Below are 23585 nucleotides of genomic sequence, written 5' to 3'. Positions count from 1 at the left end.
CCGTCTTTAGTTAACATAGTTCTTTAGTCGACGAATTGCTTCAAGAAATGGTAGTAATAATGTATTTGCTGGCAAGGTAGTTTCAACTTAAGTGGCCCTTGAAAGAACCGATGAGATTGATGGTTAAGTAGGGAACGTAAATAATTATAATGATCCTGAAAAGGGCCAGTGGTGAAATTTCCAGCTATTCCTTATTATTATTCTTGATGATAAAGAACTGGCTGTGGGTAGCCTGACTCTTACCCTTAAAGTCTCTGTATACGGAGACCGTGGTGCAGGGACGTACGCCGCTGACTAAAGAATATTTCGTCTTTGGCTCGTTCCCCGGATAACCAATTGCTCATTGTTAGTCGAGAGAGTTTGCCTGGAGAATGCCTTCTCTGTAGGTATGCCGTTGGGATGACCTCTAAGAAGGCGGCTATTGTAGCTGCCCGTACTCTTCAGGGCTGTCTCCCGTGGCTTTCATTTGTATTAAAAAATTATCTTACGGCACTAGGCCGGATGGTGGAACGGCCACATAATTCTCAAGTATTGGAGCAGGTTGCGCACTGGCTAGACACGTCTCCTGGTATTCTGCTGGAGACGTTATCAGTTTGAATAATTTTCTATTTGTGCACTCGTCAATCCCGGAGGTTCAGGGTGCAAGTAGACCTAGGTCACTTGCCCATAATCTACATCCTTGATGCAGCTCGTTAATATGCCGGAGTACGACTGCAGAAATCTTTGAGACGCTCTGGCTTATTATAACCACACTTATTTAATTCTGTTGTAGGTAACTTCAATTTTTTGTCAACGTCATCTAGCGGATCCTACTGAACTAAAGTAAAAAGCTGGCGTAATTTTTGCAAAACTTAGATCTTATTTATTACTATTGTTCTTAAATTTTTTAAGATGAAAACTACAATAAAACCATCTAGGAAGTGTCAAGAATCGGTATGCAAAATTTCAGCAAAATCGGTTCAGCAGTTTTCGTGGTTAGCGATTACAACGGTTTTACCGACTTTGCTTTATATATTAGGAAGATGTACCATGTATTTTCTTATCCAAAGCTAATTTAATATTGACTTCATACGCTGATTTATTTCAACTGATACGTTCATTAGTGTGAACTATATTTATAATATTGCATTTGGTACAACTGACTTTGAATACGCTAGCCAACCCTATCTCTTTCTCGTCCTTTGCATTCAATAATAAGAAAGGAATAGTATAATTTGCACACCATAACTAAGAGGCCAATGTTTTGATTTCAATAACGTGCCTTGGCTTTTAGATTGTACAAGTCACATTACTATTATCCTAAAAATATTATGACTCTAAAATATTTACTTTAGAAAGAAAATTTTTTAAAGTGAAACTTCTTATACTGGGCCGTGAACAGCCACGTGAGAGGAAATGCATTACGAAAAAACGTAGCCACCTACCCTGCGGCCCAAGCTCTCTCCTCAATTTTTTCTCTTATACACTCCCTCCCACTTCATCTCTCTCTTTCGCAGCGTGCACCACTCTACTGTCTACCATTCCGTCTCTCTTTCTCTAGTAAGTACGCTGCTTGCTCTGTTTCCCTTACGATAGTACTAAACCTATATATATATACACATATATTATAGGTATGTTAGTATCTATGTTTCTATGCTACGACGAAACGCTAAATCGATACGCTTGCTCAAGCACACGCTGAGGTATACTTACAGAGGCAAAGTATGCATATGTATTTTGTATACATTTGTACATGTTGCACGTCTCAGTCATTATATTAATGGACACTTTCATACGTATACATTTTTTTTTTCCTTCTTATATTATAGTGCTCTACGTCCGGCTCCTTTAATAAGGGCACTACTATGGGCACTTAGCACTTGGGAAAGGGACATGGAAAGGGAAGGGAGGCGTTCCATTACTGGGAGGGGGTAGGGGGAAATTAGGCAATTATGCTGCGAGAAGGTCGCCTAAAACCTCCTCGAGGAGCATTGCGTGGTGAAAAAGCACATGTGAAAAATCACAGAGGTACTTGCCAGAAAAAGTCGCACTGGCCGGGAATCGAACCACGGTCTCCCGCGTGCCAATCCACAACCTAGCCGACTGAGCCACCGTGCGCTTTTCATACGTATACATGTATGTAAAAAAACGCACAAAAAGTATTAAATGTGTATAATACGACAACCTTTCCTTTGAAAACAATAAAAAATGCTGTATCTTGAAAGGGAAGAGAAATTGGCTAAAAATAACGATTTGCACGAGTTTCCTCAAGGGGAACTATATGATCGAAGTGCACAAATATAGAGGGGTTGGGTTATACGCTGGTTATTACGGTCGACAGCGCCACTTTTGGTGGTACAATCGCGATCTTTTTTCAAGAATATGAAAAAATGAAAACATTCTTTGTAAATGATAATAATAATAATAATAATGATAATAATAATAATAGACGTGGGTTTGTCGCGATTAAAAAAAGCGGATTTACTTTTTATTTAGTCGTGATAGTGCATATAATAGTTTCTGCACCACCACTTTTGCACATTTTGACCGCACGATGATGAGCAACTTAAGGTAGTAGTCGACCAGAAACACTTTTCTTCCGATTTTCTTGAAATTTTGTATATGGCTTAAGATAGCAATTATTCATCATGAGCCAAAATTTGAAGAGGCCGGGCGGTATGGTTTCAAAGATATTAAAGTTTTAACGTTGAACTTTTAACACAGAAAGTATAGGAAAGTGCCAGATTGGGGGTCGATTTGTGAACGAAATTGCTCATATCTCTAAAACGCTTTTTACAATGTTTCCAAAAAAATAGTATGATATAATTCATATTATAAAGCAACTGTAGTTAAACTTTGAAAGGGCTCAGCGACATAGTTTTTTAATACGAGCCTGGAAAAATTGATAGCTTTAGTGCAGCTGCATGAGAAGAAAAAGGACAGCTGTATATTGTGGACCTCATAACCTATGCATATACTACAGTGCAGTATGGCACGCACTGTAGAGCGCTCGTCTACTACCTTAATTAGCGTATGCACAATCATAATTTTAATTATTTGCTTTTTCGACTGTATCTTGAAAAGAACGGGTAGAAAAAATTTTCTTTTGTATGTCGTATTTAAAAAATTAATGTAGACATTTACAAAATCTTCGAAAAATTATTGTTACAACATAACCTCTCAAAATTCGAAAAATAGTCAAATCTCAAAAAAGAAGCCAGGTAAGCCAAAAATAATTTCACGTATAAAAAAAAATTATTGAGGTGCAATGATGTATGTTACACGGATTCATAAAAATAATCTTAATAATCTTAAAAATTATTAATCATGCATTATGAGAATAATTGTCACGTGACCAAAACCTATATTCTTGTTATTAATTTTGATATAAGTAGAAATTAGTTATAAGAACGAGTAAATTTTAATATTAAATTATAAATAGTCATTGAAGACGAATTGAATGAAAAATTGCAACTTTTCAATACAAAATAGCTATATGTCAATTGTTTTCCTTAATTTTAATCAGTTAGAGTGGATTATTTTACTTTTGTGAAAGCCAAAATTTAAAAAATCTTGTGGCATACAATGATTTCAACGAGAATTAATTGTGCACATATGATGTCATATTAAATGCACGAATAAACAATTTTAAATAAAAGAAATTTTTGTCCTGCGTAACTAATCCAAAGTATCTTTTTTCGGGGCATTATGGTGAAAACTTTTGTTTTGTTATGTATTACATAACCAACAATTCGTGCATATAGGGTAATACATATATGTAGGAATCGTGGTCAACTACTTGAGAGAGAAAAAGGTGTTTCGTCCCGAGAGCACGCCAGGACTCATCAGTAAGGCTGATGACGTGCTCCCTGCCTTAGACACAGAAGGGGTGTGGGCTCAGATTGACTTGATCGCGCTTATATATTAATCGTGCGGGAATTTTGCCACTTGACGGGAGAGAACTATTAGGGGCTTGGCCACCTAGTGAGTAAAGCCTGAAGCGCGAGAGATGTGAGACGCCACATCACTCTCCACCCAGTCACGATGATGGTGTAATAGGAGGAAGTGACGATATGAATGACGAGGGTGTAAAGGCCTGAGAGGGAGAAAGATGTTGAGAAGAAGTCTCGTTGGACCTCCGCGTCTTCCACGCTCTGTTGCAAGAGTCCTAGAGAGAGGCGAGCAGATGATGCTCTAGCCACGATGCGAGGCGCGTTGCCGTGTGTGAGCAAGATGTGCGATGAGCGAAGTGTGTGGGGATTAGCTGCGATTTGCGTGTACCCGGCTTGGAGGATGCGGAGATGCGTGAGAGTATCAGAAGGTTGCGTGTTCAGATCACGTCGGGGTCACCAATGTAGGAATCGTGGTCAACTACTTGAGAGAGAAAAAGGTGTTTCGTCCCGAGAGCACGCCAGGACTCATCAGTAAGGCTGATGACGTGCTCCCTGCCTTAGACACAGAAGAGGTGTGGGCTCAGATTGACTCGATCGCGCTTATATATTAATCGTGCGGGAATTTTGCCGCTTGACGGGAGAGAACTATTAGGGGCTTGGCCACCTAGCGAGTAAAGCCTGAAGCGCGAGAGATGTGAGGCGCCACATATATCACAGCAAACATAAAAGTACATAAAATACTTGAATCACATGTAACATGAGTATTAGTAGGATAAAATTAGCTTTCCGATTTGGGAAATTGCTATTAGCGCTAAAAAAATCTGGGTGGTAGTTAAACGATTTCAGAACAAATCTAAATAGTTTTGGACTCTTAATTGTGTCAGCTAACGGCCCAAAAAAATGGTAATAGTATCCAAAAATGGTTTTTCACGTCTAGAAAAAAACTGGAGAGTCGGACAAAAAAGTTGAATGAGTAAAAAAGATGCGCAATTTTAAGACGAAGAAAATGAGCTCCGGTGGAATAAGATTGGTCCAGCCGTTTTTTCACAGTTTTCAAAAAAGTGCTACGTAGGACCGTTTTTAAACAAATCTATAACTTGCGTTCCTTCAAACATTAAGACTTGAAAATTAAATACACGATATATCTTGTGTCCCTCAACATCCACAACAAATTTCAAGACGATCGGTTATAAACTTTTGCAAACCCCTGCAAGAAGCAAAAAATGATCCCTCCGCAAAAAAGTTGGACGTGGCTGGTTTTTCAACATATTGCCATTTTTCCAGCGGCATTTTACTCGAGGAGAGTTACTCTACAACCTACCAAAATTTCAATCCGTTTGACATTTTGGAAGCACGCGTAAAATTGATATCAAAAACCGGCTATTTCCCGTGGATGTGGCGGCGAAGCGAACCACCGCCAAAGGCCCTACCCCCTCTTTGCATTATAACTCCAGTTTGCGAGCGGCCGCTGGATTCACATCCACGGAAAATAGCCGGTTTTTCACATCAATTTTTCGCGTACTTCCGAAATGGAAAAGGGATTGAAATTTTGGTAGGTGGTAGAGTAACTTTCTACAAGTAAAATGCCGCTTGAAAATGGCAATATGTTTAAAAACCAGCCACATCCAACTTTTTTGCGGAGGGACCATTTTTTTCTTCTTGCAGCAGTTTGCAAAAGTTTACAACTGACCGTCCTGAAATTTAGTGTGAATGTTAAGGGACACAAGATATATCTTGTATTCGTATTCAACTTTCAAGTCTTATTATTTGAAGGAACGCGAGTTATAGATTTTTTTAAAAACGGTCCTACGTAATTTTTTTTTTTGCAAATTGCGAAAAAACGACAGGACCGATTTTATCCCACTGGAGCTCATTTTCTTCGTCTTGAAATTGTGCACCTTTTTTACCCGTACAACTTTTTTGTCCGACTTTCCAGTTTTTTTCTAGACGCAAAAAATCATTCTTGGCCACTATTAACATTTTTTTTTGGGCCTTTAGCTGACACAATTTGGAGTCTGAAACTATTTAGATTTGTTTTGAAACCGTTAAACTACGATCCAGATGTTTTTGTATTGTTGTTTATGTATCAAACAATTTATAGTTTTAAAGGAAATCGTAAAGCATACATCATCAGTTTTTCATGTTTCATAATGTTTGAAAGATTTTATTTTTCCTTCTCGGATTTCTAACGATAACTATAAATATTTTGAGTTATTACAGAGCACATTAATACGTGATTTCATTGTATGAAAAAACGATCAAAGAAACGATGATTTAATACTTTCGGACATAATTATACTTTTATTACAATTTTTGAAGACTGTCAGAATTTGACGGAAATCTCCACCTAAAATCATCGATTTGTTTTTAAAATGTATGTCATTATTACATTAATCACGCAAAGTTCTGTCGACTATTATAAATGCTTTTTTTGAGATCACTGAGGCCTCATCAAAAATTATTGAACCTACACATTTTAATTTTTTTCTTTCTGATTTTAATTTAAAAAATGAGCTGTTAAAATTATTTAAATCTGATGATAAACGAAAACTTCTATAACTTGTCATTCCTCCAGGAAGTAATATTAAGGCAATGCGAGTTCAGGCCATCAAAAAAATTTATTTAACAAGAGGAATAAAGCAATATTTTAAGGTTTTCTATAGGAACGTTTTTCCTGAACAACCAGGACCATAACTGAAGGTTATTCTTTTTTTTCTTCACATGTCATTTTGAAAATTTTGTTTGATTTAGAAGTAATTTACCATAGGTATACTTAAAAATTTTGTACGAAATGTACTTTCCTTAAGATTATTTATTTACAGGAATCAGTAAGCTGAACGATTTACAAGATTCATCTCCCAACTTGAAAATTTGATTTTTGTGTAAAAGAGCATGATTACGTCTATTATCGATAAAATCTTCAGTAAAATGTTTTCAGTCTTTTTATTTTTCTCAAATTTAATTGACTTGTATATTTTTCAAATTAAAAAACCGGGCTAAGATTTTCGGAATTGAAATGGTAACATGGCAGTACCAGCTTGTTTAAACATATCATTAATTTGTAAATTATAACTAAATTATCCTATAGCAGAAAAATTGAACAAAAGATTAAATTTTCTGGTCTTTTGTTGGTTCTGTGTCTTTTAGTCGTACAAAAATACGCAAACTAAGAGTTGCTGAGCTCATGAGAATCCTGTTATCTTAAAAAATTTAAAAGGCATAGCTTTATTTTTCATTAATTGTATAAGCATGAAAGTATATTTAAAAAATAGTTGGATTTCACTGCAGATTACATAAAACTAGTTGAAAAATTTTTTTTAACTCGGGAGTCGCTACCGAGGAGAACTACATTACTTTTAATAGTTTTATAAACTAAATAAAAATAGTTTTTATTTTCTTTAACTTCAAAATATTAATGAAATCCAAATATTTAGAACAAACCGTTTTTAGGATAAACTTTAGAAGCCATTTGACTTTTTTTGAAGGTGTTGAGACTATAAAATAAAAAAACCGAGTCGATTACGAATTAACTGTGCATTTTACTTACCAAAATGTTGTATTTTATTAAAATACAGTATTCTGCCCTTATGTACTTGTTTTACTTTAATATAGCAATTATTTGTGGAATGCCTGAAATAATGCAAGTAGATAGGTAAATTATAAAAAAAAAACGTCTTTTTTAAATTTATTTAATTCATTACAAATATTAGAAGCAAAAATATTTAGAATAATATCATTTCTTCGAGATAAAACATAAGGGCAGCTGCCCCTAAAAACTAAATTACTCTTACTTGTTTGTAAACAAAAACATACGTAACGCATACAAATTTAAGTTTATGTGTCATCACTTCAGTGCAACATAACTTGTATTTTATTTTATAGATTTTGTGTTGATTTATACATTCAATTTTCTGAGAACTAATGACAGATTCGCCATTAGGGGCTTAAAAAGTCTGCGTACGATTTGTATCCTCTGTCAACAATTAAATTTTTTTTTTTTTTACTTTGTTGTCTGACATATAGAATCTATAATTTTGAAAATATAAAATTTTATAATAGATTCGTAATCAGTAACTTTGAGAATATCTAAAATCGGATTATTTGGAACCTTTACTTCGTATCTTTTATTTATTTATTAATTTTTTTTTTTTCTAATTTTTTCACCCCATTAAGTATAATTTATAAAAATGCCAGTGTTGGCTACAGCGAATATTTTACGGTGCGCTATGTTGCGGAAGTTGTGGCAGTATATTACAACTAATTCGTCAATTCTTTATCGGTACTAAAAATGCTGTTTTTACTCCTGCGCTAACATCTGGTAGAGAAGAATATTATAGAGAATGTAACAGGTGTACATACGAGACGTATCGTATACATACAGTAAGCTCATATGACAAGTGGAGCTCATACGTCACTTATATACTCATGTGGGTGTATTAGCTTTAAGGTAAATGTTTCATGATATGCTGACATATAATACGGCCAGCCTCGTTGTAAGAATGCATGTATGTATTGAAATTGTACGTTACATGTATGAATGCTCAAATCGTATTGTATGTATGAATGAATAGTTTACTTGTACATTGATTGTGCATTTCTAATAGTGTATACCAATTTAAAAATTGTAATTACCATATTTTTTCATTACATACAAAATTAATTATAAGATCCCCAAAAGGATTAATTGCGAAATTTATCACACTTGAATTTGTATTTGGCGTTCTTTTATTACTGATGCGTGCTTTCATCACCACTGATCCAAAAACCTGAATCGCACTTGTCAGAAAGATGCGATTGGTACTGTTGTATTGTTATTTCTTAAAATATGAGATTATAACATGTAACATTATGGTGCATACCTACTGTTTTGCTGTCAATCTCAACAACTCTCCTCACGACTATATGTTTATATTCATGAATGAGTGTGTGTGATACTGCCGATCCGCAGTGCACTCGAGCGCATGATAAATTATTTTTATTTATGAATTTTTTTCGCAATACAGGCTGAACAAACAGTATGGTATTATATTATATTATTACGTAATAGTTTAAAATACAAAAATGTAATACTTGAAAAAATTTTGAGGTTGTAGAAAATTGTTGACAGGGTGGCTTTATTGCCCTGTCACATCGATATGGTATTAAAATCCATATAAATTACTTTAAAGAAATGAGCTGTCATGTGAATTTAATGATGTATGAAATTGTTTTTAAAAATTAGAAGAAAAAAAATTTATCAATTTTGACCAGGTATGGAGCGCCATGGCGGGTCATGACTGTTGTATCGGTATGGCACGACTTTCTAGTAATTTTTCTATATTTTCACTACAGGAAATAGTAAATTTTATAATGTATCACTTTCCGTCACGATTATTCTTAACACACGCACATGACACTGCCACGTTTAAATAGACTGCAGTATCGGTATGTCATACGGATATTCGAGTTGTCTGGAGTTTAAACTATCATTTGTATGTAGTGAAGTTGTGTAGAAAATGACACCTTAGTTCAAGCATCTGCATGAAAAGATTATTTATTTTTCATTCTTTTGATTATTCTTGCAAGAGTACCCCTTTTAAAACATATATTTGTATTGTAACGGGCGATTAATACATGAACACCGTTTACGCTCACCTAGACTGCGCGAGGAAGAAAGGCTGGAGAAAGAGGGAGGCGTCATAATGTGTACGAGAGAGAGAGAAAGAGAAAGAAGAGACAAGCGTCTTGGGATGCGTGTTAGCATGGGACGCTCTGGGCCATTAGGTCAGAAGAGATTAGATACAGGTAGGAAACACACGTGCGTCTCTTGCCCGCAAAGCACACTAAGTCATCACTCTGCCACGTTACGCCTGCGAACAAGCAACTTGCCAGCAAGATACCTGAACGAGAATTCCTGTGGAAAGATCATCTGCTCGGCCAACAAGCGTAAATACGAGGCTACGAAAAGCCAGGTAAGCACAGAACGTGCGTAAAAATTGCGATATCCGTGTATTCTCTCTCTGTGCTCGATCGAATTATTGCGTGCCGTCGGCTCCAAGAGGAAAGCCTTCCACGGCCGTACGGGCCTCACTGTTAATGCGATCGAGTGAAAACACACACACACATACACACAGATGCTTTTGTACCAGTGAAATTAATATAATTTTCATTCTTGTGATCCCTAAATGTTTGTGTCTTGTTTTGTGTGAGCCTTTCCCTGCACGAAGCCCTTCCGGCTGCTCTTCATTTACAGGTTTTATTTAGAGATCGTAACGTTCGAAAGGGAGTTTTAAGCCGAGTATCAGCCTTATTCTGCCACCTCCGCGGGCTCGCGCATAAACACCAATGAGCGAGCATCCTGAGTTAAGCCAGAGCTGAGCTGGCCTCTCAGCAAGCAGACGAGATCAAGGGAAAGCGGACTCGTTGTCCACGTTGTAAAGTGATTGTATTTCCGATGGTACCCGGGAAGCGCAGTCCTGGTCAGAGTACTCCTTGCATTAATTAGTGGCTTTCAGAGCCGTAAGCGAGCATAGATACCCCGTTACAACTGGAGCCCAACCTTGTGGTTTGCGTTAGGTGCTTGGCAGAGGCCTTAGACTCCCTAGAGGATATTTATTGAAATTCAGCGTTCTATTTTATTACGTTAGGGGCCGTCCATTAATTACGTAAACACCTTGGGAGGGGAGTATGTTATTTGTTTATTATAGATGACGTACGGGGGGGGCATTCGAATTATTTTACGAAATCATCAGACGTTCGACATAAATGATTTTGTCTTTCCCGCGATTCATATTTCTAATACAAGGTTTCATCGTAAGATCAATTGACACCCGGCAAGTATTCGTTCTACCTTATCGACGATGAAAACTAACATATACAGTACATACTTGAGACTTCTGCTCAGAGCGGGATACAACAGATTTGTGCATCATTTCCTAATTTATTGTGAGAGTGAAAATGTCGAGTAAGCGAGGTGATTTGTACCAAAGATTTTATGAAGCTCATTTGCGAGCATATCCTAATGTGTCAAAGGAAGAAAACCAAAAGAAGACGTATACAGAATGGAACGCTGCAAAAAGTGATGCCAAGACACCCGCAGACTTTGATTCTTTCATTGAAAGTTCCATCAAATCTCTTGACTTAATTGCTACACAAAATCGATCCCAAAAATTGCTATTGACTTATTTTGGAAAGGTAATTTTGAACATATTTTTAATGGTTTTAATTTATATAAGCAGTCTTACAAAATATAATTTAAATATGCATGGATTGTAGAGGCTATGTTTGTTTGTTTATTTACATTCGAATTTTATGAATACTGTTTAAATCTATAACTAAAGCTTAACAATAAAAAGTATATTGATTTTATTGCATAAATAATATTTTTCGGAATTATATCATATCTATTTTGTCGGTCTAAACTCAACCCTTGCGTACGCAAACAGCAGGTGGAAAAACACGCGAATAATTTTCCACGCGTTGTTCGCGTACGCGAGGGTGGTGTTTAGACAGATCTATCTATATTATATCAAAACAATTTCTGTGATTGGGCAGACGAGAATTAAGTTTGTTCATTTAATTTCGTAGTTTTATGAAAAAATATATAATATTATAATTTATTATTGTTATGAATATAAAAATATACATGAATTTATGTGATTTACGTAAAAAATTAATATAATGTTATATAAAACGAGGAAACAAAATTTACAAATGTTTTTGATAAAAATTATTTTTCTAATAATTTTGTTAATATTAATAATGTTAACAGATTATTATATTTGTATGCTTTACGAAGTGAATAAATAAATTAACTCATTAATTTAAATATTTTTCTTACTTTTTTATTCAAGTTTTGATGATATATACCTTTATTATGTTTACTATAAGGGGTGGGGGGGGGGGTTCAAAATATTATTGTAGTTTACGTGGGGGGGTAGGGGGGTCAAAATTAAGAAAAAATGTGTTTACGTAATTAATGGACGGCCCCTTAGTTAATTCAACACAATTAAGTGTAGTATGTGCGCGCGCTTTAGATTCTTCAAGGCTACGCGTGTTTACATTTGCGCGTGGCGAGAGACAGTCGATAGTCGCTGAGGGCACGAGCGCGTGTCCCACTGTAGTCAGTCAACGAGGGCTTACATGTATTGTGTACGTACATAATCCATGTTAGTCCCTCGGCTTGGGCTTCTCATGTTGTTTCGATCTTATATCTCATTTTGATTTTATGATAGATTGTATTTCTTAACGTTGTTTCACGACGTATTTTCTTTGTTGATTCACTACGTGTTAGATTTGTTGACATAGCCCAAGTTAAGGCGTACAAGCTCGTTTTTTGGCCTTAAACAACACTTCGCTTGGCCGAACGCCTTGTTAACCGTATGCGTAAAAGCGGAGACGAGTAGCTGTGTGTAGACAGGTACACAGAAACACTATTGCATTTATCTGTTCCTGTACTACCTACTCTCTACACAAGTAGGGAGGTACAGTCGTCGCACATAAAGTTTCGATTTAATTTCGGTTAAGTAATTAATTTCTATTAATTTTTTTTTGGGATCTTTTGTTTTTTTACGACAAGCTGTGCAGCTTAAAAGAGCTTTTAATTACGTTTAACGAACGTTTAAGCGTAGAGTCAGCTTCAATTGTAGCTCTCCAAGCTTTTGCTCTTCTTAGCGTGTGTTCTGAGTTACAGGTGGTTGAAACTAGTATGTGTTGAATAAAAAAAACTTCGTTCAGTCTCTGTAAGACTCTTTCATCTAAAATACGCACTATTTATGAAGACTAAAGAATCTTCTTTTATATTTGTACATATATATATGTAGTACGAATTTTGTCAATGCAATAACCACAAGGATTTGATAAGGGATGTAAATATAAGCTCAAAAATATAATATATGTACGTAGTTAAATATTCACGTATAATTGGATGTTAGTTGAACTTTACTGATAATAATCATATTTGATATAATCGTAGTAAAAGAATGAGTTTTCTTCTGCCTTCAGCTTTTTTTGTCGTAAATAGGATGTTCACAATTTCTCAGGAGTTTTAAAATACACAAATTATGTTAAAATCCATAAAAGTTATTTTAGTATTGTAAAATTATAGAATTGCCTTGTATCAAAGTATCAATATTAATTCAATTTGTTTTGATGTATCCGAAAAAAAATGTTGACTACATATATATATTTTAACGAAACATAAATAAAAGAAATGAAGACAAAATGATACATTGAATAAAAAAAAAAAAAAAATATCTACCATGAAGTGGATTTGAATCCTTAAGTGCAAAACAATCTATGTAGGGGCATAAGCCTTATCCATCTTAGCTATCCGAAGGACGGGATGTTACTCTTTCAAAGTCACATATGTTCATGGATATCCTCCGGAGCTTGTCCTACAGTTTACATAAGTTAGGATGTGTGAAATTAATAAATTAGTGGTTAATTTTTTGAAAACATAAATGGATTTGGGAATTTTGAGAGTACGGGAGAGTTGAAACATAATGTATTGAAATCAAAATTATGTATATATAATTAATGAGCATTTAGTTCCACGATTTAATTAAATAAGATTTATGGATAACATTGAAGCCAGAGCGAGAGCAAGTCAGTTAAATATTTACATAGCATGTACTCAGTTGCAGAGTCCAAAGACTCTCAAAAAAGCAAAACTCGTGTCGTCGCTTGCTTTGGCTGTGCGTTCAGATATATACAGCTATAAAGCCGATATTTCCACTCCTCTCCTCGTAGGCGCACATTCGGTATACCCCTTCCACGCGTCTCCAAAATGTGCGCCTATATGGACATTTCCACGCGAATCCACTCTTCTCATACCTCTACCGTGCTTCTCAAATAAAATAAAAAATGTGCGCCTGGTTCGGCCGCTTGGCCGCGGCGGGGCGCTCGAACCACTGGAAAAAAGTGGGCACACTCCGTAGCATGGCAGTCAGAAATTTCCCTACTAATCTTTGCCCGCACCCGCCAGCAAACTACGGTCATTCCGTATCAAAACGAATCCTGGTATATCGAACAAAGAGGAACATTGTACCGGCGTCAGCCATGTCTTTGAAATGCACACTATATCGATATCGTATTTATCAATTAGAGTTTGTATGTCATTAAGGTGTTCGCGTATGGAATTGACATTTATATGTGCTACACGTACTGAGTCCCTGATCCCTGTAGCGGGCGCAGATGGTTTCGCATGTGGTAGTCATTGTATCAAGCTTAAATCGTTTTCCGTGATAATGTGCAGGCGCGGTGTACCACGATCGCGCTGGACAAATACCGACCCATTTCTAGCCCATGTATACATGTAGTTTAGTCTTTTAGCTTTGTCTTTAGCCTTCATGAGCAGTGCGAAAGTGCCAGGTGAGAGCATTTCATAAAAATGTATCTTACTGTCGTATTGCAAGGCTGGGTAAAGAGAGCTAAGTTTAATTTCACCAAAAGATTTCTTCGCTTGTAGCACAAGATCGCGCACAGCAGTAGACTTAAACTTGACAATCAGCGTGTTTACTATATTCTCTCACTCGTACCAACCGCTCCATAGGTTCGCTTATTTTTGTTTACATAACGCGTGTCAGCTACTTCCAGAAGAAATGCTTGCAGGTTTAGCAAAACAAAAATACTGTTTATAAAATCAAGCGCGCTCACATTTGCAGCCGACGGCAGACCCGTGATTGTAAGCTCGCATGCCGATTCCGCGTTTTGTTGCCGCTCTCTAACCCTCTCAAGTTCAGCTCGGAGATCCGCATTCTCCTTCTGTAATTGGCTTATTTGCGCCGTGTTTGCTTTCACATGTTTATTATCTAGGTGTTTAAACTTCCTGCTCGTGTCCTGTCGCACACCTTTGATGACCTTGTAGAGGTTCACAAATTGTTGCGCTGTTGAAAAGTCTTCCCAACCGTCCGGCAACTCGCCCTCCCCGGTGCCCTCATGCTCGAAGGGAGCGCCAGCAGACGAATGCTCATCCATATAATCTTCATAAAGATCTTGCACACCCTCCCCGGTCGATGCTACGTCCATCGCACACGCTAATACAGGAGCCTCCGGTTCAGTGCCTCGTCCCAAATCAAAATTTCTAGCGCGAGAGCTCTGCTGGCTTAATTGCCCATGGCGTAACTGCGCGTCGCTCGGCCCCTGCTTTTCATGCAACAACTCGCGAGCACAACAGCCCTGTCTTTGCTTCTTACTAAGACACGTGAGGAGGCACGCCCTATGGTACGATCTATTGCATGCAGGGCACGATTTGCCGCGAGCACCCAGCACAATTTTCAGAGTTCGCACTCATCACCTCATCAGCGCTACAAGTACGACAAAGACAGCCCAACACAGAGATCGGCGCAACCCACACTATCACTAATGTCATGCACATCGATGGCACCTGCGTACAGAACATATAACAGCAAAAGTAGTAAGCTGCCACCAGAAAACTCAGCCTGCCCGACAGATGGTAATGCAGCGCACACTACTGCGATACACTAGGTGGCGCTGGCCTCCGACACCCGAAAGTCGCTGCCCGAGTCCCAGTGAATGTCGTACCTGTGAAAACTCCAACGGAGGTATCAGAAACTGTTAAGGTATTTTAGTTGTAATTGTCGTGAAGGCAATCTGGATATGAGCAATGATACTGGGTCGAGAAATAAGAAGAACACTTTGTTACAAAAGAAAGATTTATATAAGTATATTGGTATGAAAGTGCTTGATACAGGCGTGCTTTTGGACTCGTGTCTCGTGATCGACTAACTCTACGCTCGTGCGCTAGGAGGGCCGTGACTTACGATACATGTGTGTACGAGCGCAGGTAATACAAAGACACGTAGCCGACTGCGGCGCTGTAGATGACATATATATATAAGGAGCCCCAGAGACGTGTACTCAACACTTCCACCGTTTCTGGAGCTCATTTACAAAAAAATTTTTTTTTTTTTTTTTTTTTTCCTTATTACATTAATTCGGCACTTAGTCCTAGAATCTCGCAAAGCCATTTGAAACGATCTTTAGGTAGAGCTTTAGTCAAGATGTCTGCCTTTTGGTTCTCAGACGAGACATATTGTATAATAATTTCGCCTCTTTCGTGTTTTTCTCTTAGAAAATGATACCGCACGTCAATGTGTTTTGTTCTCTTGTGAAATTCAGGATTTTTCGCTAACTTTATGGCACTTTGATTGTCAACTGGAAGAGTAATATTGTTTATCTCCTGACGTACGATGTCGTTAAGTAGTTTACGAAGCCACACAGCTTCTTTCGCCGCTGCAGCCGCTGCCACATATTCGGACTCGGTTGTACTGAGTGTAACTAATTTTTGAAGCTGCGATGACCAGGTGACCGGACCGCCGGCCATACAGAAAATGTAACCCGTTGTTGATCTGCGAGTGCCCACGTCGCTCGCAAAATCTGCGTCAGAGTAACCGATAGGCTCGTTTGAGTCGTTATCTCTTTTATACAAAATTCCGACAGTTCGAGTTCCGACCAGATATGCTAAAACACGCTTTACTCCTTGCCAATGACTCGAATCGTGATTGTCCAGGAATCTACTTAAAGCGCATACGGAAAATGCAATATCGGGTCGCGATACTATAGCCAGAAACATCAACGATCCGACTGCCTCGCGGTACGGGACGTTGGGCTCTTTTCCACGGTTACTATCGATGGGCTGTAAACGCGTGTGAGGATCCGCGGGTATACTTACAGGATATGCGCTATTCATGCCGAATTTACTCAGAATTTTATTGACATACGTGCTCTGATTGATGAGCATTTTTCCAGTTTCTCTGTCGCGGTATATCTGCAGTCCTACGAAATAGCTACCGTCGCCTACCGTAATTTCAAAGTTTCCTTTCATTTTTTTAAGTATGTGCTCCAAGGCTTTTGCGGACTTGCACGCGAGCAAACCATCATCTACGAACAGAGCGAGGTAAACACTATGCCCGTTGCACCGACCTACAAAAATACATTTATCGGCATCGCTTGCCTTGAACTCAAACAGGTCCAAAAATTCTTTGAATTTATTATTCCAGCAACGAGGAGCCTGTTTGAGTCCATACAGTGATTTGTTGAGTGAACACACCACTCTTTCCTTGTTGGCTGCGAGGACTTCCACTCCATCAGGTACTTCCATGAAGATCTTTTCCTCGAGCTCTCCGTAAAGAAAGGCAGATCGAACGTCGAAGGTCACCATATCCAAGTCGTGTAGGGTGATATACGCCAGAAGCACTCTCAGAGAGTCATACCTGACGACGGGAGAAAAGGTGTCCGTGTAGTCCTCTCCTTCTTTCTGCATGAAGCCCTTGGCGCAGAGCCGTGCTTTGCAGTGCGGCTCATCATTTTCGGTCGCCTGGTTGACCTTGAACACCCACTTTGAGTTGATTGTTCGTGTTCCTGACTCTCTGGACACTATGGACCAAGTGTTGTTTCTCTGGTGTGCGTCGAGTTCCTCCTGTATCGCCTTTCGCCATTTCTTTGCATCGGGACCATGCCGTGCTTCTGTGTAAGTTACTGGTACGCTGATGGACGCAAGGTTAGCATCATACCTTTTGGGCTTCTTCAGAGTAGCTCGATCACGCAACACTCTTCGCTCAGACTGCTGTTCGGGAGCGCAGTCATCAAGATTGACCAAAGGCTCCTCGTCATCTCGCTCTGACCCGTCGTCTGCGTCTGCATCAGCTACGGGCGCTGCAGCGTCACCAATCACCTGACCGCCCGAGGAAAACACCAGCTCGTCGTCGTCACCGGGAACTGCCGACTCACCCTGACCCGAAGAGTAACTCTCGTTGATGACCACGTTGCGTGAAACCGAGATTTTTCGAGTCAACGGGTCGTATAGCCTGTAGTTGCTGGACTCGTCCTGATAGCCCACAAGCAGCATTTTTTCCGAGCGTGCATCAAACTTCTTGGTTAGCTGTTTGGGGATATGCTTGAATGCCTCAGCGCCAAACACGCGCACGTGGGAGAGATCAGGTCTCTTGCAAGTCCATGCCTCGTATGAGGTCTTGCCTGGATCGTTCGGCGCGAGAGACACTCTATTCAGGATGTAAACAGCTGTGTTTACCGCCTCAGCCCATAACGGCTCAGGGAGATCTCGAGCATGGAGCATCGTACGAGCGCATTCCACAATGGTTCTGTTGTCTCGCTCGGCCTTACCGTTCTGCTCGGGTGTATATGGGGCTGTGTACTCGTGAATTATTCCACGTGTGGCGAGATACTCTTTAAGGCGTTCGTTTGTATACTCAGTGCCGTTGTCACTTCGAAGTACCTTCATACGTCTCTCGAACCTGTTGTTCACTTCTCGTTCGAATTCGACAAAGCGTTCGAAGACGTCGGCCTTGTGCTTCAGAAAGAACACCTTTCGATAACCTGTGGCGTCGTCTCTGAACGTAAGGACGAAGCGCGCTCCTCCAATAGAATTTTCGGGCATAGGCCCGCATACATCTGTGTGTATGTAGTCGCCCGGTCTAACCTCACGCTTGACTGCCTCACCAAACGGCAACCGGTGCGCCTTGCCCAGCTGGCACGGCTCGCAGAAGAATTTATCTTGTCCCGCCACCTTCATGCCGTCGACCAACCTCTTGGCAGCCAGCTGTTGAAGCGCCCTTGTATTGACGTGCCCCAGACGTTCGTGCCAAGTGTTAAGGCTTGCCTCAGCCAGATTGGCCTCCAGCGGCTGCATGACAGGGACGCGCAGTAACATTCTGTAGATTTTGTTCGACTGCTTTACACCAGTGACCAGCACCTTTCCGCGCTGTATTATTTTCACGCTGTCACTGTTGAAGAGCACCTCCATTCCGCGCGACGTGCATGAACCAACAGAAAACAAGTTCTTCTTTAACCCGGGCACGTATAGAACGTTCTCGATGCGCGCGTCAAGCCAGCAACCATTCACGAACCTTTTTGCCAATACAGTACCTTCTCCGACAACTGCACACTCATCGTCGTCGCCGAGAGTGATATTCGTACCGTCCCTCCTCGGTCGGTAATCCATTAACCACTCCTTTCAGTAGGTCATGTGAGCTGAGGCCCCACTGTCGGTAAGCCAGACATCTGCACAGTCTAGGCTTAGAAGCTTCTCCTTCTGTTCGGCCATCTGCTTCCACTCATGACGAGCCTCCACCATTGCTCCCCGATCGCTCGTAGCAACAAGTGCGACATCATCGGAGGAGTCATTTTTCCCAGAAACGTTCAGGCCCTGTTGGAAACCTGCGCTCTTCAGCTTAGAACATTCCCGCGTGAAGTGTCCCTTTTCACCACACACATAACATTCAATCTCCTTTCTATCTCGACGTTTTTTAGCCTGTGCGGAGCCTGTGTCACCTTTGTGTTGAGCCCGGCTTGTTGTCGCAGCCAAGGCCGCCTGTTCTTCACTTTCAGCGTTGAGATAAACCTCCTCCTCGATCAACCTTTCTGCCAGATAATCCACAGTCTGACGACTGGGATCTACACTGCTCCATGCCGAGCGTAAGCCTCGATACTTGGTCGGCAGACTAGCCAGAATTTTCGATATGATCACCAGGTCAGGAATGTTTTGTCCAAGATCGATCAGCTGCATAGCTAGATTTTGAACTTTGGCCACATGCTGCGAAACTGTGTCCTTGGGATCCATTCGGTATTCGTGAAAGCGCTGGCTTAGCAACAACTTGTGCGTCTCACTCTTTTGCTCGTGTATGGAGGATAGCCTGCTCCACATCTCCTTAGCCGTTGTGGAACTCAGCAAGCACTGCAGCTGATCGGGCTCCATCGCCGACGAGATGATGTACATAGCCTTGGCGTTATCCTTGACCCACGTCCTGGCCTCATTACTCGCAGGATCGGCTGGTAATACACTTGTTCCCTGAACAATGGGCAGGAGCTCCTGAGATGTAAAAATGGCGTTTAGTTGGAATTTCCAAGCTTGGAAATTCTTGCCGTCAAACTTCGTAATGTTCCGTGTAGAAATCTCTCCAGCCATTCTTCCGGTGAGAGCACTGACCACTTTTTTCCGCGTACAGAGTCAATCGACAGCAACAAGGTTTTTCACGCGCGATGTAACGTGGGCTGGGCCCATAACCTGTTAAGGTATTTTAGTTGTAATTGTCGTGAAGGCAATCTGGATATGAGCAATGATACTGGGTCGAGAAATAAGAAGAACACTTTGTTACAAAAGAAAGATTTATATAAGTATATTGGTATGAGAGTGCTTGATACAGGCGTGCTTTTGGACTCGTGTCTCGTGATCGACTAACTCTACGCTCGTGCGCTAGGAGGGCCGTGACTTACGATACATGTGTGTACGAGCGCAGGTAATACAAAGACACGTAGCCGACTGCGGCGCTGTAGATGACATATATATATAAGGAGCCCCAGAGACGTGTACTCAACAAAAACGGCACCAGGAAGCGGCTAAAACACGGGAGCAAATATAAACACGTCAGCTACTACGCACCTGTGTAGAGAGAGAGTGAGAGAGAGAGAGCTATACACGATCGATATTGTGTCTCTTCCTACTTGTACTTCAGTACAGTATACATAAGAACGAACAGTCCATGCTGTAAAAATACAATGTGTGGCGTTCCGATGTCTCATTTAATTTTGTGTCGTTTGGCCCCAGTCATTACGACGCCATATTTGAGGGAGATGTGACTACTACAGCGCCGAAGAGCCGGTACAATAAACGAAGTGGCCAAAGTTAAAACTAAAACCTATCCCCCGCAACCACCTCGAAGTTTGGTCACTGAAACAATTGAAATGAAAATATCAAAATAAAAAATATATATTGTTTCTCAAGTTTCTTGATTTTAATATGCTTTATATTTTAAGAGCTTCTGAAATTCGCAGACACACATGGCGGTGCGATGGTGGAAGCGTTCCCGATTGGTCAGTTAAAATGGATGTGTAATGCCACACCTGATTTGTTTACATCATAGAACAGTCTACATTTCTTATATGCCTAAGCTCTCGCAGTCTCACCAGAATTGAGGAACCTTATGATTCGTGGAGATCCGAAACATCCCGATCTATTTTAACAAGGACCTAATCGACGTGATTATTTTACATAATAAAAAGTCAGATGTTAATTTGTTATTGACTACAGTTTTGTTCAAATCTGACTGTTAATTGTAATAAAATTTTTTATTGTAAGTGTTTGAGCGGTCGGTGGCGACCTGTCTTAATTGCTCCCCACTCAAAAAAAAATGTCGGAATTCTATGTAGAATTAATTACTTATGTAAAACTTTTAGGAAATCCATATGGCATTACACATGGTCTTACATATGGCATTACATAAAGGGTTTTAGCTTGGTGATGCCATATGTAATTCCATATGTAAAAACACATGAAATTACTAATTGTAAAAAGAAAAAATTTCTATCATCTAGAAATAACTGCAAAATACCATAATAAGTTACTGGCAGTTAACAATTTGTCTTACCATCGGGATGATAACTCGAAAACAAGGGGGTTCAGCTGATTTTACTTCTGTAGAAAAAAATTTAATTTTTCAATTTTTTTTTTTTTATTCCTTAAATATAACTTAAATCTCCTTGTTTTGGAGTTATCATCCTGATGGTAACACTAATAGTTCACAGTAAATGATGCATTACAGTATTCTGCAGTTATTTCTAGATGAAAAAATTTTTTTCCTTTTTCCAATTTGTAATTCTATGTGTTTTTTCAAATGGAATTACATATGGCATTACCAAGCTAAAACTCCTTATATAATGCCATACGTAAAACCATATGTATTGCCACATGGCTTTCCTGAAGGTATTACAGAAATAATCACACATGGAATTCTGTCTTTCTTTTTCAGGTGGGTCTCCACGTGAGAGAAATCAGGTAATTAAATTTTTTAAAAGAATACTGGATAACAGGTGATCGACAAAATAAAAAACTTATTTAAGGGAAAAAGCCGTGCATGGCATAAAAAAACCGTTTTATTGAATTATAATAAACAACGACAACGAAAAGAGAAAATAATTTGAAAAATTTTTTTTTTCAATTCCGTGTTTTAAATCAGCCGATATGCTTCAGCTGGCAAAAATTGTGTAATATACGTTTGAAATAACCTTTCTGTTAACTATAGTTTCGTTCGGTTAACAAGCAAAAAAAAATCTTTTTTTATCGCCCCATGTCTCGGTTCTCGATCAATGGGAAGCATTCCCAGCAAACACAAAGAAATCTTTAAGATGTCTACAAGACGTCTTGCTGAAATGAAAGATTTCTTTAAGAATTTCCAAAAAAAAACCTAAAGACATCTTGTAGATTTCTAATGTCCATCTTAAAGGCTTATTTAGGAAATCTTAAAAGGCGTCTTTACGATATCTTTCAGAAAATTCTCAAAGAAGGCTTTTAGATATTTTTTGAGAGGCGTATAGAAATAGTATATGAAGCAATAAAAGACCAAGGCCAAATTAAACTCAAGCTTATTATCTTTTATAACTTTAATACTTCATATTTCACAAACTGTACTTGAATACTGACAACATAATAAAGTTATAAGATTTAATAAGCTTGAATTTAATTGGACCTCTGTCTTTTTACTACTTGTTTCATTGATTTGCGAATGAAACAGTAAATTTTATTTTTCAAAAAATATATATAAGTATCAATATATATAATATTTTAATAAACAATTGATGGAACTTGTAATTTCCTTACAGGATGTCTGAAATTTAAATTGTTTATCTTCAATTATTGTTGGGAAGTTGCAAGACTATGTGACATTAGTTATTTGCTCTTACTGGATCTGTATAGTTTTTTTTCCATTATTATTATCACTTTATTTGGCATGTCATGACCACCGATGTTACTAACTTTTTTAATCTGTAAAAGAATAGGCTTTTGAATTGTCACATTTTAGAAATATGTATGTATAAGCATACATTAATGTTTGCATAGTGTTCAACATTGTACGAATCTAAAATTATTGGCTCAGTATCAATTTTTTCATTTTTTTTTTTTTTGTATGAGAATTTGTAATAATTGTATTTAAAGTTTTATTAAATCTGACAGCTAAACGTCTCTTTTTTTGCTTGTTCAATAGAAAATAAAACGGTTTTTTTCTATAATGAGTAATTAACATTGAAATAACAAAATTTTGTAGCTTGTTCACTCAAAAAAAAAAAACTCAAAAAAAATCCGTTTATTGATAACCATGTTAAACATAACCTATCAAACTTAGATTAATGTACTTTGGACACATATAGTAGCTTAATGAAAACAAAGTGTTATAAATCAATATATGGTTCAATACTCTTACTTTGGTTGATGATATAAGATATTTCTCCACTGGAAACGGATACACTCATTATGTGATGTCATGATAACACTATTTATCAAACAATTGTAGATATTAAAAAATATCTGGGAATATACATCATTCAATATCCAATTTTTAGGAATGTTAAAAGTTTTTATTTCCACTTTCCCAAATTCCAATAATAATTTCCAAAATCTTATCGTTAGAGCGAATATATATATCTTTTTATATTATATAGATTTTTTTGGTCCATCCCTACTAGCCACCCTGTCCCACCCCTCGCCTCCCCACCAGCCCACCACACAAAATCACGTGAAATTTTCCTTGTTTCTACGTGATTAAAAAAAAAAATGAAAAAAAATAAAAAGCTGCTCTGCCTCCTCAGTCAAAAATTGTTAGCTATTATTTTAACTATAAATTATAGTTATATTTACAGCTATAATCAGCTACAATAATATCTATAATTGACTACAAAGTAGCTATAATCATGTACAAATAA

The sequence above is a fragment of the Copidosoma floridanum genome, unplaced genomic scaffold (genome assembly GCF_036245765.1).
Source record: "Copidosoma floridanum isolate Cflo_tuat_1 unplaced genomic scaffold, Cflo_Japanese_pri ptg000020l, whole genome shotgun sequence".
Taxonomy (NCBI): domain Eukaryota; kingdom Metazoa; phylum Arthropoda; class Insecta; order Hymenoptera; family Encyrtidae; genus Copidosoma; species Copidosoma floridanum.
The sequence above is the reverse complement of the archived record's forward strand: the minus strand, read 5'-3'. Positions refer to the sequence as shown.